Source organism: Cibotium barometz, chromosome 44 (assembly GCF_041138505.1).
Source record: "Cibotium barometz isolate CiBa-2024 chromosome 44, ASM4113850v1, whole genome shotgun sequence".
NCBI lineage: Eukaryota > Viridiplantae > Streptophyta > Polypodiopsida > Cyatheales > Cibotiaceae > Cibotium > Cibotium barometz.
The window spans coordinates 31,140,312-31,162,839 of NC_141089.1; the positions used below are offsets into that span (position 1 = coordinate 31,140,312).

The following is a 22,528-nucleotide window of genomic DNA, read 5'->3' on the forward strand; positions in this document are numbered from 1 at the left end:
GAATGCCTGAATATTCAGTGCATGAAAGCCCTCACTGTTCGATCTCAGAACTCGGGCTGGGATTCTACCCTGCCACTTCAAATATCTGCTCCAAACTGGAGCCCAGGATTTTGGTCCGCAAGATTGCTGAGTTAAGCTGCTTTGGAAGGCCAAATCTGTGTAGGCTGGTGTCTGCAAGTGCTGAATGCTCAAGTAGCACCCTGGCACCCCTTTCAAAGATGAAAGTTGCCTCAATTTCCCTCTTTTTGCTGGTTTGCACAGGCCCAGGCCTACCAGGCTAGCGTTTCACCCCTATAGTGGAGTGTACTGGCTGGGAGAGACCCTCTGAAGTCCGCACCTGCCCAACTACTGTCTCATAAAGTGCCATAATACCCCAAATGAGCTCACATGGAACCCCCAAGTCTTGCAGCCTGCGCATCAGTCTAGCTCTGGGCACTGTCTCAAAGGCCTTGCGGAAATCCACAAAGCCACAGTAGATCCTCCTCCCATGTGCTCTGCCCTCCTCAATGATAGCCCTGAGGGTAAAGATATGATCCAAAGTAGAGAATCTCCTCCTGAAACCGGCCTGTCCCTAAGCTCGGACCCCTTGTCTCTCTGCCCATCTGCTCAACTCCTGCTCAAGAATAGAGGCAAATAGCTTGGCCAGCGAGTGACCAATCATAATGGTGCGGTAGTTAGTCGGCAGGCTCGGATCTCCAGACTTGAGTACCGGCACAATAGTGGAAGTACTCCAAGTCCCAGGAAACCCCTCACAAATGGCTCTATTAAACATGAGAGCTAGCAAGTCTGCAATCATATCTCTAGCATGTATGAAATGCTCGGCTACAATGCCCTCATGATCCTGTGCCCTCCCTGTATGCAATCTGTTGATGGCCCTCCTCACCATCTCTACTGTGAAGAAGGTAGAAGTGAGTGGACAAGGCTTTGGAGGGTTCGGTAATGGTGGCTGCTCTGGTACTGTGTAGAGGGAGGCTGCATACTCACCCCATGTATCCGGAGAGGTAATGGCCGGAGGCGGGGGGTGCTCTCTAAGCAATCTCCAGGCCTCCCCAGAATCTTGACTCAAAAACAGCTGATACATGTCTCTCTCCAGCCGAGCTAAGAATGCTCTCTTCTTCCGCCAAATGAGGCATCGGAAGATCATGCGTGACTGTCTATATGTAGTTGTGGCCACATCTCTCTGTAGCCGGGCTCTGAGCTCCCTACAGTCATCATCATACCAACTATTCTGGGGCATGCTCCCAGGACGTGGTCGTACTGTGGGCTGCGTGCCGTCACTGCAGCTGTATGTAAAGCCTCTGTCAAGATCTGTGTGAGCTCTGCTAATGGCCTCTGTGGATCCTCTGCACTCAACAAGCTGTAGATCTCTGCAGTGTATACTCCATCAGTCTCTCTACAGAAGGTATATCTCGGGTGATAGGAGGACTGCCCAACCTGGCGGGTACTGCAGTGGAAATCCACCGTAAAGGAGAGAAGTGCATGATCCACCGTAACTCCGATGGGCCTGGGGCCAATCGCAAAATCCAAGATACTCGGGATGAAGGTTGGCGAGGCTAGAACATAATCCACTGTGCTGGCCCCATGCCTGTGTGGAAATGTCTGTGTGGAAAGCAAGTAAAGCCACTGGCAAGTGGATACCTCGCTAGGCCATTTAAAATGGCCAGCCCATGTGCAGTCCCCATCTCCAAGAGGTATCTCCCATACTCAGTACACTCCACCTCATCCTGTCATCTCCGAGTCAAACACATCTCCTCCACATCTCTCTCTCTCTCAACATCTCCTCCGAAGTGTCAAAGAAGGAGGTCTGGTACTGAGCTGTTCGAGCATTAAAGTCCCAAAGTATGATAACATCTCCCTCCCTGGAGAACTCCCATATGTCCTCATCTAGAATCATATATGGAGATTGCCCCTTGGGCGCTGCATAATGAGATGTGCTGGGTGGAAAGTAACATATAGCAATGTATAGGGGTCTACCCTCATCTGCACTCACTCTGACCCACATGTACCTCGCGCTCTCATCACGGCGCATAACATGGATGAGTGGCTGAAGCTCCTCTCTAAAAAGAACTGCAACTCCTCCAGATCCGCGACCACCATGCTTCGAACGGGCCTCTTGTCTACAAGTCGTCTCCCATCTGTATCCCGCCACTCTCGGTAATGTGCTGCCTGGGGCCTGATGTGTCTCCGAATAGAATATGATGTCCCTGCTGTCCTCAAAGGCCCCCACATCCAGTCTCAATGCTCCGTTTGCAGTTCCACAGATTGGTCCCATAGGTCTCGCACCGTCAGGTGGTGCGTCTCTCTAGTATCACCACTCTGCCTCCTCTGTAAAATGCGAGCTTCCCTTTTTCTCTGGCTGCCCTAATCTCCGGCATGCACTCCCTCATATGTGCTAGTTGTGCCAAGGTGAGGTCATCTCCTAAAAAGATGCCCGTTTTCTTAAGGGCGGAGCGCTTGGGCAAGAAATCCTTCTTGGCCTCCAAGGTGGGAAAGCGTAAAATGAGAGCTCTCCCCTTGGAGCTCTCTCCCCTAGTCTTTCTTGCCCACTCTCCAAGCCCCCGTGTGTGTAGGCCTCGAAATGCCCATGCGTGTATAAATCTGTGGCTTTGTCCTCTACGTTGTCACCGTCCTTAAGCCTCGTGATCCGCACATGAAGTTCCCTTGTCTTTCTTCTTTGTTCCTCCTCAATGGTTAGGTTGATAATCTTCAAGGTAGACAAAGAGAGAGAGAGAGAGAGCTAGACACCAAATGTGTGGCGATCACAAAATGCAAGTCAACTCTTGCATGTGTGTCACATCCATACAATATAGAAGTACCAAAGCTATATGGATAGAGTGTCCTTTCACACTTGATATCCAAGGGGAAAAACCACATGGAAAAAAGTGCCCTTGGTTAAGCCATGTTCACATGTAGCACTACCATAAGTGAGCATATGCCTACAAATCCCCCCAGTAGTGAAAGTGTGAACCTGTACAAGGTAGCAGATCACTCTCTCTATGAGAGTAAGCCCAAAGCTTTGCGGAAAGCTTCAAACTCCTCTCGAGGTAAAGCCTTTGTGAATAGATCTCCAATATTATCCTGTGTAGGGCAGTAAGATAAACTGATCTCCCCTGCATGTAACCTCTCTCTGACATAGTGATAATGAATCTCAATGTGCTTGGTACGTGCATGAAATATGGGATTTCGTGCCACGGCCATAGCACTCTAGCTATCAAAGAGAATGGTGGTGGGTGTCTGTTGACACTCACGAAGATCAGCCAATAATCTCCTCAACCATACACAATCTACTGTAGCTGTGAAGATTGCCCTATACTCAGTCTCGCATGTAGACGTGGCAACAATGGGTTGCTTTTTGCTCAACCAAGATATGCATGAACAGCCAAGAAAAAAACAATTCCCACTGGTGGATTGCCTAGTATCATAATCACCAGCCCAATCTGAATCACTATATACATAAAGCTAAAAGCTGCCCCCCCTGGGATAGAACAAACCAAGATCTAGGGTACCCTGAAGATAACGAAAAATGCGTTTGACTGCTTGCCAATGATTTGTGCCTGGATTGTGCATGAATTTGCTCAACAAAGACACCCCAAAAGATATGTCGGGCCTCGTGTTACACAAGTAAATGAGGCATCCCACTGCCTGGCTGTAAATGTCGGCCTCAAAAGGCTCTCCAATATCATGCATAGTAAGCAGTACACCTGGTTCTACTGGAGTAGAAATTGGCTTACATTCAACCATGTGAAACCTTTTTAGCAAACTTTTTATGTACTTAGTTTGTATGCCATCATCTCTGTGCATAAACTGTATGCCGAGATAGTAGTGTAAAGGCCCCAAAATCTAACATATCAAATTCAGCTTTCAAATTTGAAATTTGTGCTTTTCTAGTCCCTAATATGAGCATGTCATCTACATACAAGATAACTGAGAATATCAGCACCGGTTTTCTTCACATACAATGTGCTTTCAGCTGGACTATTCACATAACCTTGGTTGGTTAGATGAGCATGTATTTTATCATACCAAGCCCTTGCAGCTTGCTTTAACCCATACAATGTGCCCATCAAACATGTCCTGTATGCTTGTATGATTTTTATACAAGCTGTACATGGGCTGTACTGAATTTTCAGCAAATACCACATCTCTACTGACAAAAATCCTGCGTGTTGTTGGATTATAAAGACGGTATCCTTTGCTCTCATTGCTGTAGCCCACAAAAATGCATTTCATTGCTTTATCATCTAGCTTTGTTCGGAGTTGTTCTGGCACATGTGCATATGCCAAACACCCAAATGTATGCATATAATCCACTTTTGGCTTTCGGCTATACCAAGCCTCAAATGGTGTTATGGTATTCAAAGCTTTTGTTGGACACCTGTTCAACACGTGAGTTGCACACATTATAGCTTCCATCCAAAAATTGTGAGGCAACTTTTGTGCTTTCACCATGCATCTTGCCATCTCCATGAGAGATCTATTTTTTCTCTCAGCTACACCATTCTGCTGCGGTGTATAAGGCACAAGTACATCGGTGTTTGATACCCTTTTGAAGCATATAATCCTAGAATGCATTTGACATGTATTCTCCACCTCTATCTGAGCGGAGTGTTTGGACTTTACATCCACACATATTTTAAGCCATTGCTACAAGGTATATCTCGGGTGATCGGAGGACTGCCCAACATGGCGGGTACTGTAGTGGAAATCCACCGTAAAGGAGAGAAGCGCATGATTCACCGTAACTCCGATGGGTCTGGGGCCAATTGCAAAATCTTGGATACTCGGGATGAAGGTTGGCGAGGCTAAAACATAATCCACTGGCTGGCCCCATGTCTGTGTGGAAAGCAAGTAAAGCCACTGGCAAGTGGATACCTCTCTAGGCCATTTAAAATGGCCAGCCCATGTGCAATCCCCATCTCCAAGAGGTATCTCCCATACTCAGTACACTCCACCTCATCATGTGATCTCCGGGTCAAACACATCTCCTCCACATCTCTCTCAACATCTCCGACGAAGTGTCAAAGAAGGAGGTCTGGTACTGAGCCGTTCGAGCACTAAAGTCCCCAAGTATGATAACATCTCCCTCCCTGGAGAACGCCCATATATCCTCATCTAGAATCATATATGGAGATTGCCCCTTGGGCGCTGCATAATGAGATGTGCTGGGTGGAAAGTAACATATAGCAATGTATAGGGGTCTACCCTCATCTGCGCTCACTCTAACCCACATGTACCTCGCGCTCTCATCACGGCGTATAACATGGATGAGCAGCTGAAGCTCCTCTCTAAAAAGAACTGCAACTCCTCCAGATCCGCGACCACCATGCTTCGACCGGGCCTCCTGTCTACAAGTCGTCTCCAATCTGTATCCCGCCACTCTCGGTAATGTGCTGCCTGGGGCCTGATGTGTCTTAGAGTAGAAGATGATGTCCCTATCTCTGAAGCTGTCCTCAAAGGCCCCCACATCCAGTCTCAACGCTTCGTTGCAGTTCCATACTGCAAGTCTCAAACTGATCCCATAGGTCTCGCACCGTCAGCTGCTGCGTTTCTCTAGTATCACCACTCTGCCTCCTCTGTAAAATGCTAGCTTCCCTTTTTCTCTGGTTGCCCTAATCTCCGGCATGCACTCCCTCATATGTGCTAGCTGTGCCAAGGTGAGGTCATCTCCTAAAAAGATGCCGGTTAGAGAGAGAGAGAGAGAGAGAGAGAGAGAGAGATGAAATGAAATGAAATGTTATATTAACGTCTTCAAAAGGCCAAAGTGACCTATGAGACCAAAGTTACAACCATGTGACATCTGATACACTGTCTGGAAAAGAAAAGAAAGAACTGAAGGTAAGTATCTAGCGAGCATCCGGAAGCAGCAACTAGGGAGAGTGGGAAGCTAATACTAATAGTCAACATGGGGTACATGAGTACATGGATACATGAATACATGAATATGGGGGAGTATAAAAGTGACAGTGAGTACAACAGTATATGGCTAGAGTGGTAATCATCCTAGGAGCTCTAGCATGGGTCTCTGCCAGATGGCCGGGATATCTGCCATAGTGAAATGCCTGGTCAGACGAGCCTGATGCCTCGCAATGATGCTCTGAATCCTCCGGTGTAGGCACCATCCCTGATGTGAGGATCCGCGAACCCTCGGGCGTCTGGATCTGCCCAACTGGATAGCTCTCTCAACTAGAGTCCACGGGGTGCCTACTGCTGGGCTGTCGGCTGTCTCGCCTCCCGGGTACTCCCTCTAAAGAAGTCAATCAGCCCTATTTCACCCCTATAGTGGAGTGTACTAGCTGGGAGAGACCCTCTAAAGTCCGCACCTGCCCAACTACTGTCTCATAAAGTGCCATAATACCCCAAATGAGCTCACATGGAACCCCCAAGTCTTGCAGCCTGTGCATCAGTCTAGCTCTGGGCACTGTGTCAAAGGCCTTGCGAAAATCCACAAAGCCACAGTAGATCCTCCTCCCATGTGCTCTGCCCTCCTCAATGATAGCCCTGAGGGTAAAGATATGATCCAAAGTAGAGAATCTCCTCCTGAAACCTGCCTATCCCTGAGCTCCGACCCCTTGTCTCTCTGCCGAGTCTGCCCATATTCTCAAGAATAGAGGCATATAGCTTGGCCAACGAGTGACCAATCATAATGGTGTGGTAGTTAGTCGACAGGCTCGGATCTCTAAACTTGAGTATCGGCACAATCGTGGAAGTACTTCAAGTCCCAGGAAACCCCTCACACATGGCTCTATTAAACATGAGAGCTAGCAAGACTGAAATAAAATCTCTAGCATGTATGAAATGCTCGGCTACAATGCCCTCATAATCCTACGCCCTCCCTATATGCAATCTGTTGATGGCCCTCCTCACCATCTCTGCTGTGAAGAAGGTAGAAGTGGGTAGACAAGGCTCTGGAGGGTTCGGTAGTGAAGGCTGCTCTGGTACTGTGTAGAGGGAGGCTGCATACTCGCCCCATGTATTTGGAGAGGTAATGGCCGGAGGCGGGGGGTGCTCTCTAAGCAATCTCCGAGCCTCCCCAGAATCCCGACTCAAAAACAGCTGATACATGTCTCTCTCCAGCCGAGCTAAGAATGCTCTCTTCTTCCGCCGAATGAGGCATCAGAAGATGATGCGTGACTGTCTATATGTAGTAACACCTGTGGCCACCTCTCTCTGTAGCCGGGCTCTGAGCTCCCTACAGTCATCATCATACCAACTATTCTAGGGCAGAGAGATGAAGCCAAAAGTTTGAATATACTGTAGTGAATACAATCCTGAGCAAGAGACCTAATAGTCACATAAGTGAAGGATACAAAAGGAAACAAGTGTGTCAACACATGAACCACACAACTCAACAATGAAGATATGGAATGGGAGAGGCCAGCCCCACCTATAAGCCACTATCCTGGACTCACTAAGCCAAGATGTTACCAGTCTCCTACTTATCACGAATAGTAATCTCGTGACGAGAGAGGAAACCTTTTGCACCCTGAGCTCTATGAAAACTGGCCTTCAGAAAGCAAAGGGCGGTGGAACAAACACTCGCACATAAAACACTTCAACGCCATTGAGGACCTAGAAAAGGAAAACAAACAGGGGGAGCTAGAGTGCTCCTGCAAATAGTACACGGACACCGATTGGCCCCAAATCACAGTGGCGCCCCTTGCGGTATTTCTTTAATTGATTATAAGTGCTACTGGCAACTCAGCCGTCCCAGTAGAACTCCTGAAGCCTGCAAAGAACCTGCATCTGGCTTCTAATCCACACGGCATCCACAAACAAGTCCAGCCATTGTTCACATCGAAAGACTCTTCTCACATTGAGTCTGCATACAGAAGCTTTCTCCCATGATCAAGGCTGCCACAACCATCCATAGCCTCTCACACTATGAACAGCATCACACCCTGACACATCCAGTGCTCTTGCATCACAACACAGACTCCCAAACTGTCTCTCAGAAGAGTATCACAGCACAGCATAACATACAGTCGACACACCTGTACAAACCCTCTCTACCATCCAAGGGTACTATCCATCTCTGTCATGGATTCCCTGTCCCCTGTCTAACCAGTAGCAAGGCTGTACCATACATGTGTCCATTCCTGTACCTTCTGCCTGCATGTGACCTATCTCCTGGAGAAACCCAAAAACATGTCTCTTCGAGAAACCTACGACATGTTTACATGAAACCCTTAGGCCTGTTTCCCTTTGAAAACTCTTGTTCTGTTTCCCATACATCTAGTTACCTGTTCCCTCATGAAACATCTGGCAACATAGAGATGCCCATAACTGTAGGTCCCACTGTTCCTTTCTAGCAGGAAGAAAACAATCTGCTCCATGAGCACGCAGCCATGCGAGCTTGCATCACTCCCATGCCAAGAAACATTACCAAATGACTTGTACTTGAAGTCAAAAACCCAAGCACATAGCTGAATTTGCAACCAAACAAGAACAGCCCATAAACTGTCCCAAAACAGTCCCGAATGCAAAGCTAAGAGAAGCTGAAAGTTCCATCAGATGAACGCCATCGACATGATGTCTATGTTCATGAATAACCAGCCTCTGTTCACCTTTGTGTCAAGAGAAACCAACCCTTGTCTACTCTTCAGCAGAGGGAGAGAGAGAAAGAAGGCCTGTGACTTTGTCTTGTAGCGCAGCATAGCAGTCTCCAAAAAGCATGCATAAATAGACACCCAGATGCGCCTAAATTGCCTGTAGCGCAGCCCGCCAGCAGTACCCTCCTGCTGTCCATACAGGCCTGCATCTACCACCTGGACCAGCCGCCAACCAATCTGCAGCAGCCGTACAGATCTGCCACGTGGACTGTACCTGCACAAGCACCGCCTCCAATCTGCAGCAACCTGACCTGCGCCGCCTGTACCTTTATCGCCTGAATCTGCACTTGCAGCAGTCTGACCTGCCACGTGGGCTGTACCTGCAAACAGCAGCCGTACACTACCTGCAGCAATCGTACAGTTCTGCACAGGCCCTTCTGTGCGCAGCCAGCATGCAGTCCACCTCTCCCCAGAAAAGCACACGCTTCCTCCAGACACAGGCGCCTCCTCCTTTTTCTGCCCAACAGCCCCTCTTTTACCAAAAAGCTCACACGTGGCCCCAAAATAGCTTATGGGCCACGTTTCTTTAATGAAAGGCTTTATAAATAATTACAAAGGTTTTTAAACCTTTTAAGCTAAAATCTCTTTGCCCCCTTTCACACATGGGGTTATCCACACATGGGCTCCCTTTTTGACTCCAACCTGATGCCATTCACACTGTCCACCATGTCCCCGTGCACATCTGCATCTTGTCCAGAGAAAAACACGGGGTCGTGACATACCCCCCTCTTGAAAAATGGCAAGCGTCCTCGATTGCACTCAATGGCACAGTAAAGCATCTTATGAGCAAAGACACCCCATATGAGAAAAACAATGGCCTTCCAATGCATCTGGATGATAGAACAATCATCCTGCACAATAAGCCACACTGTCCTCTTGCTTGTTCCTTCAGAACCTACAGCAAAAGTCTAAAACCAAATGGAAACACGTTACCTGTGTTAGCCAAAAACAAAACCATGCATCATTCTACATATGACACACATATGCATGGCACACATATGCATTCGCAAACAATATGCTCCTCAAAATGCTCTACCTACTCCAAAGTAACAGTCTAAGGGCTGCTCGCAAGCCTTACGCCCATGGGCATCCCGCAGGACCCACGATTGAAGGTAAAACATGAGCATATGCAAGCACTCAATGCATGCAAACACTACATCCACTAAGCACTTTCCCACATATGTCTCATGGCCATCCCGCAGGAGTTACACCCAATGGTGCATCCATGACATAATAAAGCACTTGATGTATCATACCAACATACATGCAGCAGATGACACAATGCAGAGTATTTTCCAATGTATTCTCAATGGTACCAGGATCCAATGGCACCAGAATACAAAAATACTTCTACCTCAAAAAGTGTATGCATACATGCACAAACAGAGTTCGATCCATATTTCCATGAACCAAACCAACTCTAGGACTGCTCGCAAGACTTATGTCCTCCATAGAGTTATCCATAGTTGCAGTTAGAGTTCCAGGTGCGCGCGATTGTGAACCATACTCAACCATCATCTCATGTGTCTAGAACACAAGATCATAGAAGTCCCATAAGCAGATGTACTGTCAGCCTCAGTACCTTCGGGTGAATACAAAGATGTCACCAAGCGACTCCTAGATAACAACTGAGCCTGTCTGTAACAACAAGGGAGCGGAGGTGCTACCCCCCTCTTGAGCATCAGGCAATGCTCCAGACCTATGCTCTACTGAACCTGAATGAGCCGTAACAAGAGTCGACTCCAACTCATAGGCATCAAGATAAAGCTGCAACTCCTGAGGTGAATCTGCTAAGTCACCCTCCTCCATCCACTTCGCATCCATCAGTGAACCTCCTCCATCCACTTCGTATCCATCAGTGAACAGCTCTTGAACTTCACAGGATAGCGACGAGAAACTTTACCATGTACCTAATGTGCCAGTATCTGCTCGGGAATAAGAACCTCGTCAAGTTCCTCCACTTCCATCTGAGCCTCATCTGATACATCCTCAGGCACCCAAAACCTGCTTGCACTCCACCCAAGTGATAAGCACAAGTCCTCGATGAAGCATAGTAGATCACCACTGCTAAACATAGAAGGAAACTGTCTTCCGAACCCATGAAGCCTCTATGAAGATACCACCGGTGATAAACTGTCGAAAGCCATAGCCTGCAACGCATCTCCTGCACCATAACACTTCAACTACTTATTGTTCTTGGCCGACTACTTCTTGTCCTTGGTGTCTTTTCTTCTGAACTTCATCTTCAACTCTTGCTCTTCACCTCATATAGGCAAAGACACAAAATCCTGTACTGTGTCCTGCACTTCCTTTTCACTTTCCTCATGTTGAAGCTTTTGATGTGACTCTCATGAGACAAACACGAGCTCGCCCCCTTAGGAAAGTTGGCGATTGCCCCGACCAAAGCAACCACGGACTCGCCTCCTTGAGAAAGTCGACGATGTGTCCCGACCAAAGCAACCACGGACTCGCCTCCTTGAGAAAGTTGACGATGTGTCCCGGCAACGGAACCTTGAAAACCGGCCTTCAGAAAGCAAAGGGCGGTGGAACAAACACTCGCACATAAAACACTTCAACGCCATTGAGGACCTAGAAAAGGAAAACAAACAGGGGGAGCTAGAGTGCTCCTGCAAATAGTACACGGACACCGATTGGCCCCAAATCACAATGGCGCCCCTTGCGGTATTTCTTTAATTGATTATAAGTGCTACTGGCAACTCAGCCGTCCCAGTAGAACTCCTGAAGCCTGCAAAGAACCTGCATCTGGCTTCTAATCCACACGGCATCCACAAACAAGTCCAGCCATTGTTCACATCGAAAGACTCTTCTCACATTGAGTCTGCATACAGAAGCTTTCTCCCATGATCAAGGCTGCCACAACCATCCATAGCCTCTCACACTATGAACAGCATCACACCCTGACACATCCAGTGCTCTTGCATCACAACACAGACTCCCAAACTGTCTCTCAGAAGAGTATCACAGCACAGCATAACATACAGTCGACACACCTGTACAAACCCTCTCTACCATCCAAGGGTACTATCCATCTCTCTCATGGATTCCCTGTCCCCTGTCTAACCAGTAGCAAGGCTGTACCATACATGTGTCCATTCCTGTACCTTCTGCCTGCCTGTGACCTATCTCCTGGAGAAACCCAAAAACATGTCTCTTCGAGAAACCTACGACATGTTTACATGAAACCCTTAGGCCTGTTTCCCTTTGAAAACTCTTGTTCTGTTTCCCATACATCTAGTTACCTGTTCCCTCATGAAACATCTGGCAACATAGAGATGCCCATAACTGTAGGTCCCACTGTTCCTTTCTAGCAGGAAGAAAACAATGTGCTCCATGAGCACGCAGCCATGCGAGCTTGCATCACTCCCATGCCAAGAAACATTACCAAATGACTTGTACTTGAAGTCAAAAACCCAAGCACATAGCTGAATTTGCAACCAAACAAGAACAGCCCATAAACTGTCCCAAAACAGTCCCGAATGCAAAGCTAAGAGAAGCTGAAAGTTCCATCAGATGAACGCCATCGACATGATGTCTATGTTCATGAATAACCAGCCTCTGTTCACCTTTGTGTCAAGAGAAACCAACCCTTGTCTACTCTTCAGCAGAGGGAGAGAGAGAAAGAAGGCCTGTGACTTTGTCTTGTAGCGCAGCATAGCAGTCTCCAAAAGGCATGCATAAATAGACACCCAGATGCGCCTAAATTGCCTGTAGCGCAGCCCGCCAGCAGTACCCTCCTGCTGTCCATACAGGCCTGCATCTACCACCTGGACCAGCCGCCAACCAATCTGCAGCAGCCGTACAGATCTGCCACGTGGACTGTACCTGCACAAGCGCCGCCTCCAATCTGCAGCAACCTGACCTGCGCCGCCTGTACCTTTATCGCCTGAATCTGCACTTGCAACAGTCTGACCTGCCACGTGGGCTGTACCTGCAAATAGTAGCCGTACACTACCTGCAGCAATCGTACAGTTCTGCACAGGCCCTTCTGTGCGCAGCCAGCATGCAGTCCACCTCTCCCCAGAAAAGCACACGCTTCCTCCAGACACAGGCGCCTCCTCCTTTTTCTGCCCAACAGCCCCTCTTTTACCAAAAAGCTCACATGTGGCCCCAAAATAGCTTATGGGCCACGTTTCTTTAATGAAAGGCTTTATAAATAATTACAAAGGTTTTTAAACCTTTTAAGCGAAAATCTCTTTGCCCCCTTTCACACATGGGGTTATCCACACATGGGCTCCCTTTTTGACTCCAACCTGATGCCATTCACACTGTCCACCATGTCCCCGTGCACATCTGCATCTTGTCCAGAGAAAAACACGGGGTCGTGACACTCTAAGTGCACTCACTGACAAAAGGTTAAATGCTAAATCCGGAATGTAAGAACATCAAAGAAGTACCCCTTGTCGGAGGAGGAGCGGAAGATGGGAATCGTGCCACGTCCATGAACTGGCACAAAAGAAGAATCACCCAAGGTGATAGTGCCTGTCATGGCAGAAAAGTCCTCGAACCAATCCCAATGGGGTGTCATGTGAGCAGTAGCACCGCTATCCACAATCCAAGATCTAGACTGAGAAGTCACAAGCGCCAAGCACCGGCTGATAGGAGAATACCATCATCCTTCTTGGTTTGGGACACCCTTGTAGAAGTAGAGTCCTTTCCTTCTTCATCTCACTTCTTCTTGTAACATTGGGGCTGTTTATGACCCTTCTTGCCATAGCAGTGACAAGTAGTGGCACTCCTCGTCCTTGTTTTTAGAAGATTTATCTTTGTCTTTGTCATTGTCATTGTCCTTGGAGGTCTTGTTAGAACCCCCTTTCCCTTTCTTCGGTTGATTCTTCCCTTTATCTCGAGCAACCAAAGCTCTATCAGAACCACTAGAGGTGCCGGTCCACTCCTCAAAGCGAGACTCAATTTGCATAATGGAGGGAAGCACTTCCTCCCAAGTAACTGGAACAACTCGAGGAGAAGGAACAAGAGGCTGAAAATAGGCATCAAGAAGCTTGTTGTCCAAAGCTAGAATCCGTCTCGGAGACTTTATCTCATAAAGATCTGCAAGGGCCTTCCAAACTTCATGTGCCGCATCTACTGTATGCATATGAGAGAGAACATAATCTTGACGATTCAACATGAGAAAGGAGAAAACATGATGATCATTTGCCTCCCAAGCATCAACCTGTGCTTGAGTCACACCAACTGTAGAGAGGGCGGGAGGGGTGGCATTGGCAACTGTGACTAGCTAGTCCCAGAGATCCATCCATGCAAGGCCGACTTCACCTTCACCTTCCACAATGTATAGTTCGAGCCATCCAACTTGGCAGACTCAGAAAACATATGAAGCATAGTCGAGGTAGCCATCACTGAACTCGGGCTCAACTCTTAGAAAAGAAACCCACAAATCAGCAAAAGCAGGTGTCCTCCTGAGGTACCAAGCAGCTACCAAAGCCACAATCCACACAAGACCCCCTCTGCAAGTGATATGTGTCCGTTGGAGAAGAAAACACAGCCAACAAAGTTGGGGTCCTATAGCCCAACTTATGGGCAAATTGAGTGGCCGAGCCATGCATGTGACTTGGGGGGCAATTGCTTGGCTCTCCCAGTCCGGTCCGCAACTTTTTTATGAGGGCAGTGGTACAGATTCTGTTTTTTTCATTCATAGAGGTATTGCCCAGCATGGTTTATTGTTGCAGGATGTTCCTCACTCTAATTATACACCCCCTAGGCAGAGGATTGACACCAGTTGGGAGATTATTGCCAGTATTACAACATGGCAAATCTGGTAAGCTAGATGCACGGAGGCTATTGAGGGTGTCCAGATTTTTGGGTCTTAGTGCATTAGTACTATATGGGGTGATATCATCCACACTCTTATGGCTACTTGGGCTCGCATTCAGGGGCCCTCTCATTCTGCACAGGCAAAGCGTGTGATATTTATGCGGGAATGGGACCATAGCATCTTCTTTTCCTCTAGTACCATAGGTCTTACATGGCATCATGATGCTCCTCAGTGGTTGAAATCACCTTACATATTGGGGTGATTCTATTCTCTTCCGGCTTATAGCTGTGATTGTTGTATGTTTTTCTCATACTTAATAGAAGTCTCTTTCTGGAAAAAAAAAAAAAGACCACAGCCAACAAAGGGGTTGCAAACCTGTAAATACAGGCGGACCAGCTTCAACACCTCATATGAGAAAAAACGGTGAAGAGAAGGTACCTTCTGGCTGAAAACGATTAAAGGTCAGGTGAAGGTAGAGTGACCAGCAGCGATTGTCCAGAAAACGCAGCAACCAGAGGGCTGCAAATCTGAAAAAACACAAGGGCTGTAGACAGGGCTAAATATGGGGCAGCAGGAAAACCTGATCCTACAGCGATGATACCATGATAGAGTGTGCACAAAAAGCGGAAGCAAAGGGAGCACTAGAATGGGCTGAACTGAGAGTGCAAGAGAGAGAGAGAGAGAGAGAGAGAGAGAGAGAAATGAAATGATATATTAACGTCCTCAAAAGGCCAAAATGACCTATGAGACCAAAAAGGTTACAACAATTGGTGGAAGAGAGAGAGAGATATGAAGCTTAAAGGCTGAATATACTGCAGTGAATACAATCCCGAGCAATAGACCTAATAGTCTCATAAGTGAAGGATACAAAAGGGAGAAAGTGTGTCAACACATGAACCACACAACTCAACAATGAAGATATGGAATGGGAGAGGGTTAAGGCTCTCTACCACCACTACAGGCTGCCCTAATGCTGGATTCTCTCTCTCTCTCTCTCTCTCTCTACTCATGAAGTATACCGGATGTCAGGGACTGTTTTGAAGGAGTCCCTTGGGAAGAAATCTTGAAGGCCCTTATTTGATCATTATATTATGATTTTCAGCCATTGGGCATTTGTCTTTTTGATTGGTTATATATGGACAGCCATTGGGCACTTGCTACAGCATGTTCCCACTTGTCCAGGAAGCCGGGCTACACTCAACACAACCACACAGTGGGACTATGCTACCAACACCCATCAAAGGGAAACACCAAGGGTTACACGTAGCCATTCTTTTAGGCAATTGGCCATGTGTTTGAGACATTGGGCACTTGCTATTGCCATTGGGTATTGTATCTCAGTCATTTGAGTTCATGGACAGATTTACGGGGCCTATGATTCAGCCATATGGGCTTATGGACAGCTTTATGGTTTTATGATTCAGCCATTTGAGTTTATGGACAGCTATGTGGACTATTGGATAAGCTATGTTGGCCGGTATCCACAGGGAATCTGCATATTCCTGGCATTTTCATGGGCCTTTTTGATGACAGCCCGTGTATATGAATTATTCATAGTTGTGTGTGGATAAATCTGGAGTGTGTGCTCCCCCAAAGCTTCTACATGATATTTTCTCCTTGGGTCATAAAATACTCCAAGGGGAGGGGGGGGGGGGGGGGGGGGGGGTCGGCCCATTCTGGCCTCTCTATGTGGTGTCAAACATGCACATCTCTCTTTTACAGTTTTGTGGAATGGAGTGGCATATGTTTAAGACTGAGCCCAATTTAAGTGTTTAATTGCATTAATGGTCATGTGTTTTGTGAAACCCCTTTTGCTCCAACACAGTTGAGTTACAACCATCATGAGGAGCGACCATAGAATTGCCATGACTATCATGCGAGAGCCGTCACCCAAATTGCCATGGTGGTTGTCTCTTGCACTGCGATTACCATCAGCATCACTACCGCCACTCTCCATCTCAGGATTTTTGTCATCCTATTCTAGTTTCAACTCTTCTTCTCCATCTCCCTTTCGGCACGGTGGGGCTTATGTGATCCGGGGATTAACTCCTATGCTGACTACTACACCTCCTACTCAAGCTCGTGTTTTAGGATTGGCGGGCATCTGTTGAGATGAAGTTTGGAGCCTCTTGAGCCCGCCGCAAGGCTGGTATCTTGTTATTAAGGGTAGCAATCTGGTTATTGAGCCGTGTAAATTACATAGTGACGAAAACTGTCATGTGTTTGTCTGTGCTTATAAGATGAGGGTATAAAAGAGAACTTTCCTGAACACGACTGTGCTCTCCCCCTTCTATGGGCGGACTCCTAATTAGGCAACCGACACCACATAATGCTAGAAAAGAAACAATTTGCTGCAAATCTGGGCTAGAAAGCACAAACTGATTGTGGTTCCTACCTATAGAGTGTCTACTATCCCCAATGAGCTTGACATTTATGGTATATCCTGTTTGCACTCTCGAACCACTTTTGCATGAGTCTAGCTGAAGCAAGGATCTAGGAGACCTGAGCCTTGATGTCAAATGCAAGGCGATTGGCTAGACCTGCCCGACTCGCCCGCCTGCCTAGCTGCCAGCCGTGTTAGGAACCTGTCAAGACCTGTTAGGTGGTCATCTGCTGGTGTCTGGCACCTGAAGACTGCCCAAAACTGGTCTGGTTTTGGGTGGGAGGTGTGCCGCCCATGATTAGTCAGCTGACCTAACATAAGGGGGCTTATAAAAGAAGCTTCCTCCCATCCTCATGTTCTATCTTCATCATTGCTTGCCCAGCACTCTGGAGCAGCCCACAGCAGTGGCAATCAAGGGCTGCCCACTCTCTCCGACTCTATTTGGACTATACATTGATGAGATCTTTGATTATATTGGGACACGAGGGTACAAAGGAGCCCAGTTGGCTGGCACTTGGATACCTCTGCTCTTATATGCTGATGATAATGTGCTTATAGCAGACTCACCAGAGGGTATGCAGAGGCACTTGGATACTTTACATGCTTATGCACAGGACAGTGGGCTCTCAGTTAACCTTCGTAAGACCAAGGTTATGCTGTTTAACACTACAGCTCAGTGGGTCTGGAGATCAGCGCCTATTGTCACATATGGGCAGGAGACAGTGGAGTATGTTGACTCATACACATATCTTGGAGTGGTGTTCACTGGGCCCACATTTTCCATGAGGGGGGCAGCAGAGGCCAGATTGACTAGAGGATATGCAGCACTAGGAGGTCTAGAGAGGATGTGCTCACAGGTACAATTTCAGGAGCCACGCACTAAGCAGTGGCTTTTTGACACGCTGGTCACATCCGCTATGCTATATGGAGTACAGATCTGGGGGCCTAGCCTAGATCGTCACAGTCGATCAGGACGCACATATGAGACCACTTGTGTCCATGATCTCCAGGATGATTCGGGCTAAGGCCTCGGTACCCCATGAGATTATCGGAGCCGAGATGGGAGCACCACCGATCGTAGTCGAGGCTCCTGCCAAATCAGTGTCCTTCATTCATAACACCTGGGAGCTTCCCCGACACCGGTATGCATGACTTGCTTTAGAGTCCTCTCATCAGCTAGCCATGCAGAGAGACACTTCATGTTGGTATGCACAAATAGCATCCTAGTTTGAGCTCCACGGGTTCAGTTTAGACAGACTTCCACCGTTCCAGTACTCTCTGGAGGCACACTCTCTCACCTTGACACATTCTGAGATTAGTAGAGTCATCAAACAGGACCTCATTCAGTTGGACACTAGGAGGACATGGCTAGAGCCCTCACAGGAGTTGGGGACGAAGATGGCTTTCTATAGAGACCATCTTCTCCGCACCACTGAGGATGGCCATTGGCTTTATACTTAGACCGAGCTACATGGATACCCATCTATCTCATGGATTGAGGTGCCACTGAGGATGGCTTTATACTTAGACTGAGCTACATGGATACCCATCTGTCTCATGGATTGAGGTGCGCCATTGGGCAGATCCGCACCTCTTCACATCAACTAGAGATAGAGACAGGCAGATTTAAGGCATACCTCCAGGGGACGGGATTTGTCAGATTTGTTGGATAGAGCCAGAGACGGAGGAGCACTACATCTGTCCTCGCTGCACAGCATATTATGAGATTTGAGGGCGCTACCATTGCCTTTTCAGAGAGGGATTTGGACCACTGGCTAGGGTCATGGACTATTGTGATCAGTGATGCTTGGGTTTTTATCTCCTGGAGATCCGCAAGCTCATAGAGTCCATTATCAGGAGCAGACGCCCGACTGGCAGGGAGTCCACACAGAGACAGATTATTGACTTCTTTAGAGGGACTACCCAGGAGGACACACAGCCGACAGCCCAGCAGTGGGCACTCCGTGGGACTCTAGTTGAGAGAGCTATCCAGTTGGGCACATCCAGATGCCGGAGGGTTCGCGGATCCTCACATCGGAAACGATGCCTACACCAAAGGATTCAGAGCATCATTGCAAGGCATCGGGCTCGTCCGGCCAGGCATCTCACTATGGCAGATATCCAGGCCATCCGGCAGAGATCCATGCTAGAGCTCCTAGGATGATTACCACTTCATCCATATACTGTTGTACTCACTGTCACTTTTGTACTCCCTCATATTCATGTATTCATGTATCCATGTACTCATGTATCCCATTTTGACTAGTAGCATTAGCTTCCCACTCTCCCTAGTTACTGCTTCCGGATGCTCCCTACTGATGTATTGTAGGGCTAGATACCTACCTTCAGTTCTTTCTTTTCTTTTCCAAACAGTGTATCACATGTCACATGGTTGTAACTTTGGTCCCATGGGTCACTTTGGCGTTTTGAAGACGTTAATATAACATTTCATTTCTCTCTCTCTTGCACTCTCAGTTCAGCACATTCTAGTTCTCCCTTTGCTTCCGCTCTGTGCACACTCTATCAGACTGCACCATGAGCTGGCTGACAGCAGCCCACGACCACAATAAATCAACCACCCACACTAGAGATGCTCACCATGAAAGCCGTAGAGCCTGCGGCTGTGGTTTGGGCAAGGGATTTCTTAGGACAAGCCTTTAAAGTATATCGACTTGGAAGAGACCATTGTATCATCATAGATACGAGCTGAATGAATGGCCTCGTCCAATGTTTTGAATTTGTTATTTTTAACCTGTAAACGGTATGAGTCTGGTAAACCAACTACGAAGAACCCCAAAAGAGTAGTGGGATCCATCTTTGTAGCTTTCATCTACAAGTCCCGAGACTTCTGGAGGTAGACCTCATAAGTGAGGTGCTGCGAGGTCATGGTCAAAGCTGAAAACCGGGCAACAACATCATAATCATCCTCTTTCTTGAGGAATTCCTTCTTGAAGACATCTTCGAATTGTGCCCAAGTCGTTGGCTTAAACTGGATCTTTTTTCCATCATCATATAGATGAAACTGAAAGTGAACTTGCCACTTATGTAGCCAAGTGTCCACGATCTCCTTGGTGCGCTGCTTTTGCTCGCCCTCAAACGGTTCCGGAGTAATGTTGGGGCCCAAAGCAGAAGCCAAGGTATCCATACCTGATAGAGTAAAGAGGATAGTGGTCAAAAGAGCGATGGAGTTTTGCAAAGCTTGCATCTGGGCTGCGATTTGTGCCTGACGTTCCAACAAAGAAGCTTCGAGAGCTACTTTGAACTCTTGGAAATCTGATTTTGACACATAATCGTCAAAAAGATCGGCATCGGTATCTTCCGTAGCCGGCAGGCCTTCGCGTTCAACAAGGGGCTCCAACTCTGATTCTTGGGTCAACATCGTGAAGAGGGCAAGTGGAGAGAAAATTCGATCTTTGCACAATGAAAGTGCAAGGGAACTTGAGAGCTTGAGAGCTTGAAAACTTGAGAAATGTGTGGCCCACTTAAGGGGTTTATATAGCCTGCCCCAAAAGCTTCTTGAGCTTTTGCTTTTGTGTGTTTTGTTATATATATATATATATATAAAAGTTCTGTTTTCTTTATAATTAAAAAAAACACACATTGAACCTTTGTGACCCTCAACTTTTGTTAAAAAAAAGTTTAATAAAAACCAAAAAAACAAAACACCGTGTCGGGTTGGGCGCTTGCTTTTGCTATTTTGCTTTTTTTTCCGGTCCCGTCGGGAATAGCGCCGTCGCCACCAAGCTCGTGTTGCCGGCGTCGCCAATGGTTGGAGTCCACGGCTGTGTGCGCCGTCCACGGCTGTGTGCGCCAGCCGTTGCCTGGGCTGGGCCGCCTGCCAACATAGGGCTGGCCGCCTACATGGGCCTAGCTAGGGCGCCTGCCTGCGTAGGCCTGGGCGCCTGCCTGCCTGACCTGGGCGTCGGCCTGCATAGGCTTGAGCGCCAGCCCGCCTAGGTCTAGGCGCTTGCCTACGTAGGCCTAGCCCACGTGTTTCCTAGCGCCACCAACCTCCCATGAACCAACCAATAGCACTCGTCGACGAAGCCAGCAACAAATCCCTCATCGCTCTCTCTCTCTCGCCAAAAGCAACGAACATGCTTTTTGTTTCTGTTTTCTCTCTACGTTCATGCAACTGCACAAACGAATCTTTCCTCTTCTTTGCAAAGCAAACGACCCTACCATCTACCTTCCCCATCAACATGGGTTTCTTTGATGAAAAAAACACATACTAAACAACAGTATGCACAGAAAAAACAGCAAGCTTTTTTAACACATACCTTTCTTCAACCTCATCTTCTCTACCTACCGACTTGCTCGTTCACGAGGTATGCTCTGATACCACTGTCAAATCCCCACCAGATCTCCTCGTGATCGATCTTGGTACGAGACTCGAAACCTGCAAACAAACAAACAAACAACAAGGGAGTGCAGGCCTGACTCACCTCCCAACCATGACAGCCGTGGGCAAGCCCACAGTCTTGGCTATCCCCACCGAGCCACGAGCCACGAGCTAAGCTAACTAGGTTGACGTACCGACCAATCTCTCGCAACGTCCCATACCACCACGAAGCTACCCTCGCGGGCCTCGAGATTGCTGCCGGCCTCGGCTGCATAAAGCAAGTGCACGTTTGCACTAGATCCAGGCTCCAAGACCATAGAGCTCTCACAAACTCGCGAGACTCTCTATATCCCAATAACTAACCTTGGCCACCCTTTTATAGGCTCTGGGCATCCACACTTGGGCGCCCGCCCATCCATACTTGGGTGCCCGTCCGTTAGTCTATCCCTAACTCAGCTCGTCAATCAGCCTGCCTAGCTCCAAGCTTCCCCAAACCTCGAAGCTAGTCTTGCGTGCGTGTAGCACACAGTAGATACACACTGTGCACATGACAGTGTGCCCGCCCTGTATAGGTGTTTTCTCATTTTTCCTCACTCCCCGTATTTTTTCCCCATTTTTCCATGGTGTGGGAGGCTGCCTTGTGGTGGCAGGATGGTCCAAGTGCTGGCCAACTGATGGCTGTTGGCCGACTGGAGCAGGCCGACTTCACACGTGCAAGCATGCTAGCTGACTGCAGTAAATGCTGGTCGGGTGACTCCAGCATGCTGTCGGCTGTGCTTCTACTGGCCGACTGCACTCATGGGGCCATATAAAATGGCCCCATGGCCCCCCCACTTATTGTATCTTGTTTTCATTGCGGGATCTTGTGTATAGAGAAGAGTGACACACCTATCTCTCTCCTTCTCTTGTGCTGTCTATTTTCTGCACTCTACTTGCTCTTGTGGTCTCAGATTTTGTTATCATCTCCGCTGCATATTTTGACATGGTATCAGAGCCCTAGGCTCTTGAAAGATCTTGGGAGTTTTCTGAGCAAGAGGGGGATTGTTACGTTGCTGATTGGTGGACTGTTAGGGACTGTTTGGGAAGAGAAGTAGCAAGAGGAAGGCGGGCTAAGTTGCTGGACAGCCACTTGCAGGCTTAAAGTTTTTTTTCCCACCCAGCCACCCACCCTTTTCAGTTACATCCCCGAGATGGCAGATTTGTTAGAGATGGCTAAGAAGCATGTGAAGATCCCAACTCTCCCCACGTTCCCAGTGGACCGTCAGTTGGACGGGAACAATTACGGCATCTGGAAGGTGATGATGGAGTCTGTGCTAGAGTCATATGACCTTGCTGATTTCATCGTTATCGGGGTTCCACGGCCGGAAGCAGAGGAAGGGGAGTTACTATCAATGAAGAAGGAC

The 22,528-nt window shown here is 47.9% G+C and overlaps 1 protein-coding gene across 2 annotated transcripts in view; it reads right to left on the reverse strand.

The window, feature by feature from the left end:
• The window catches only part of LOC147613201 (uncharacterized), an 85,031-nt gene that overhangs the window by 44,170 nt on the left and 18,333 nt on the right, over window positions 1–22,528 (reverse strand). The gene's annotated exons all lie outside the window — the stretch shown is intronic.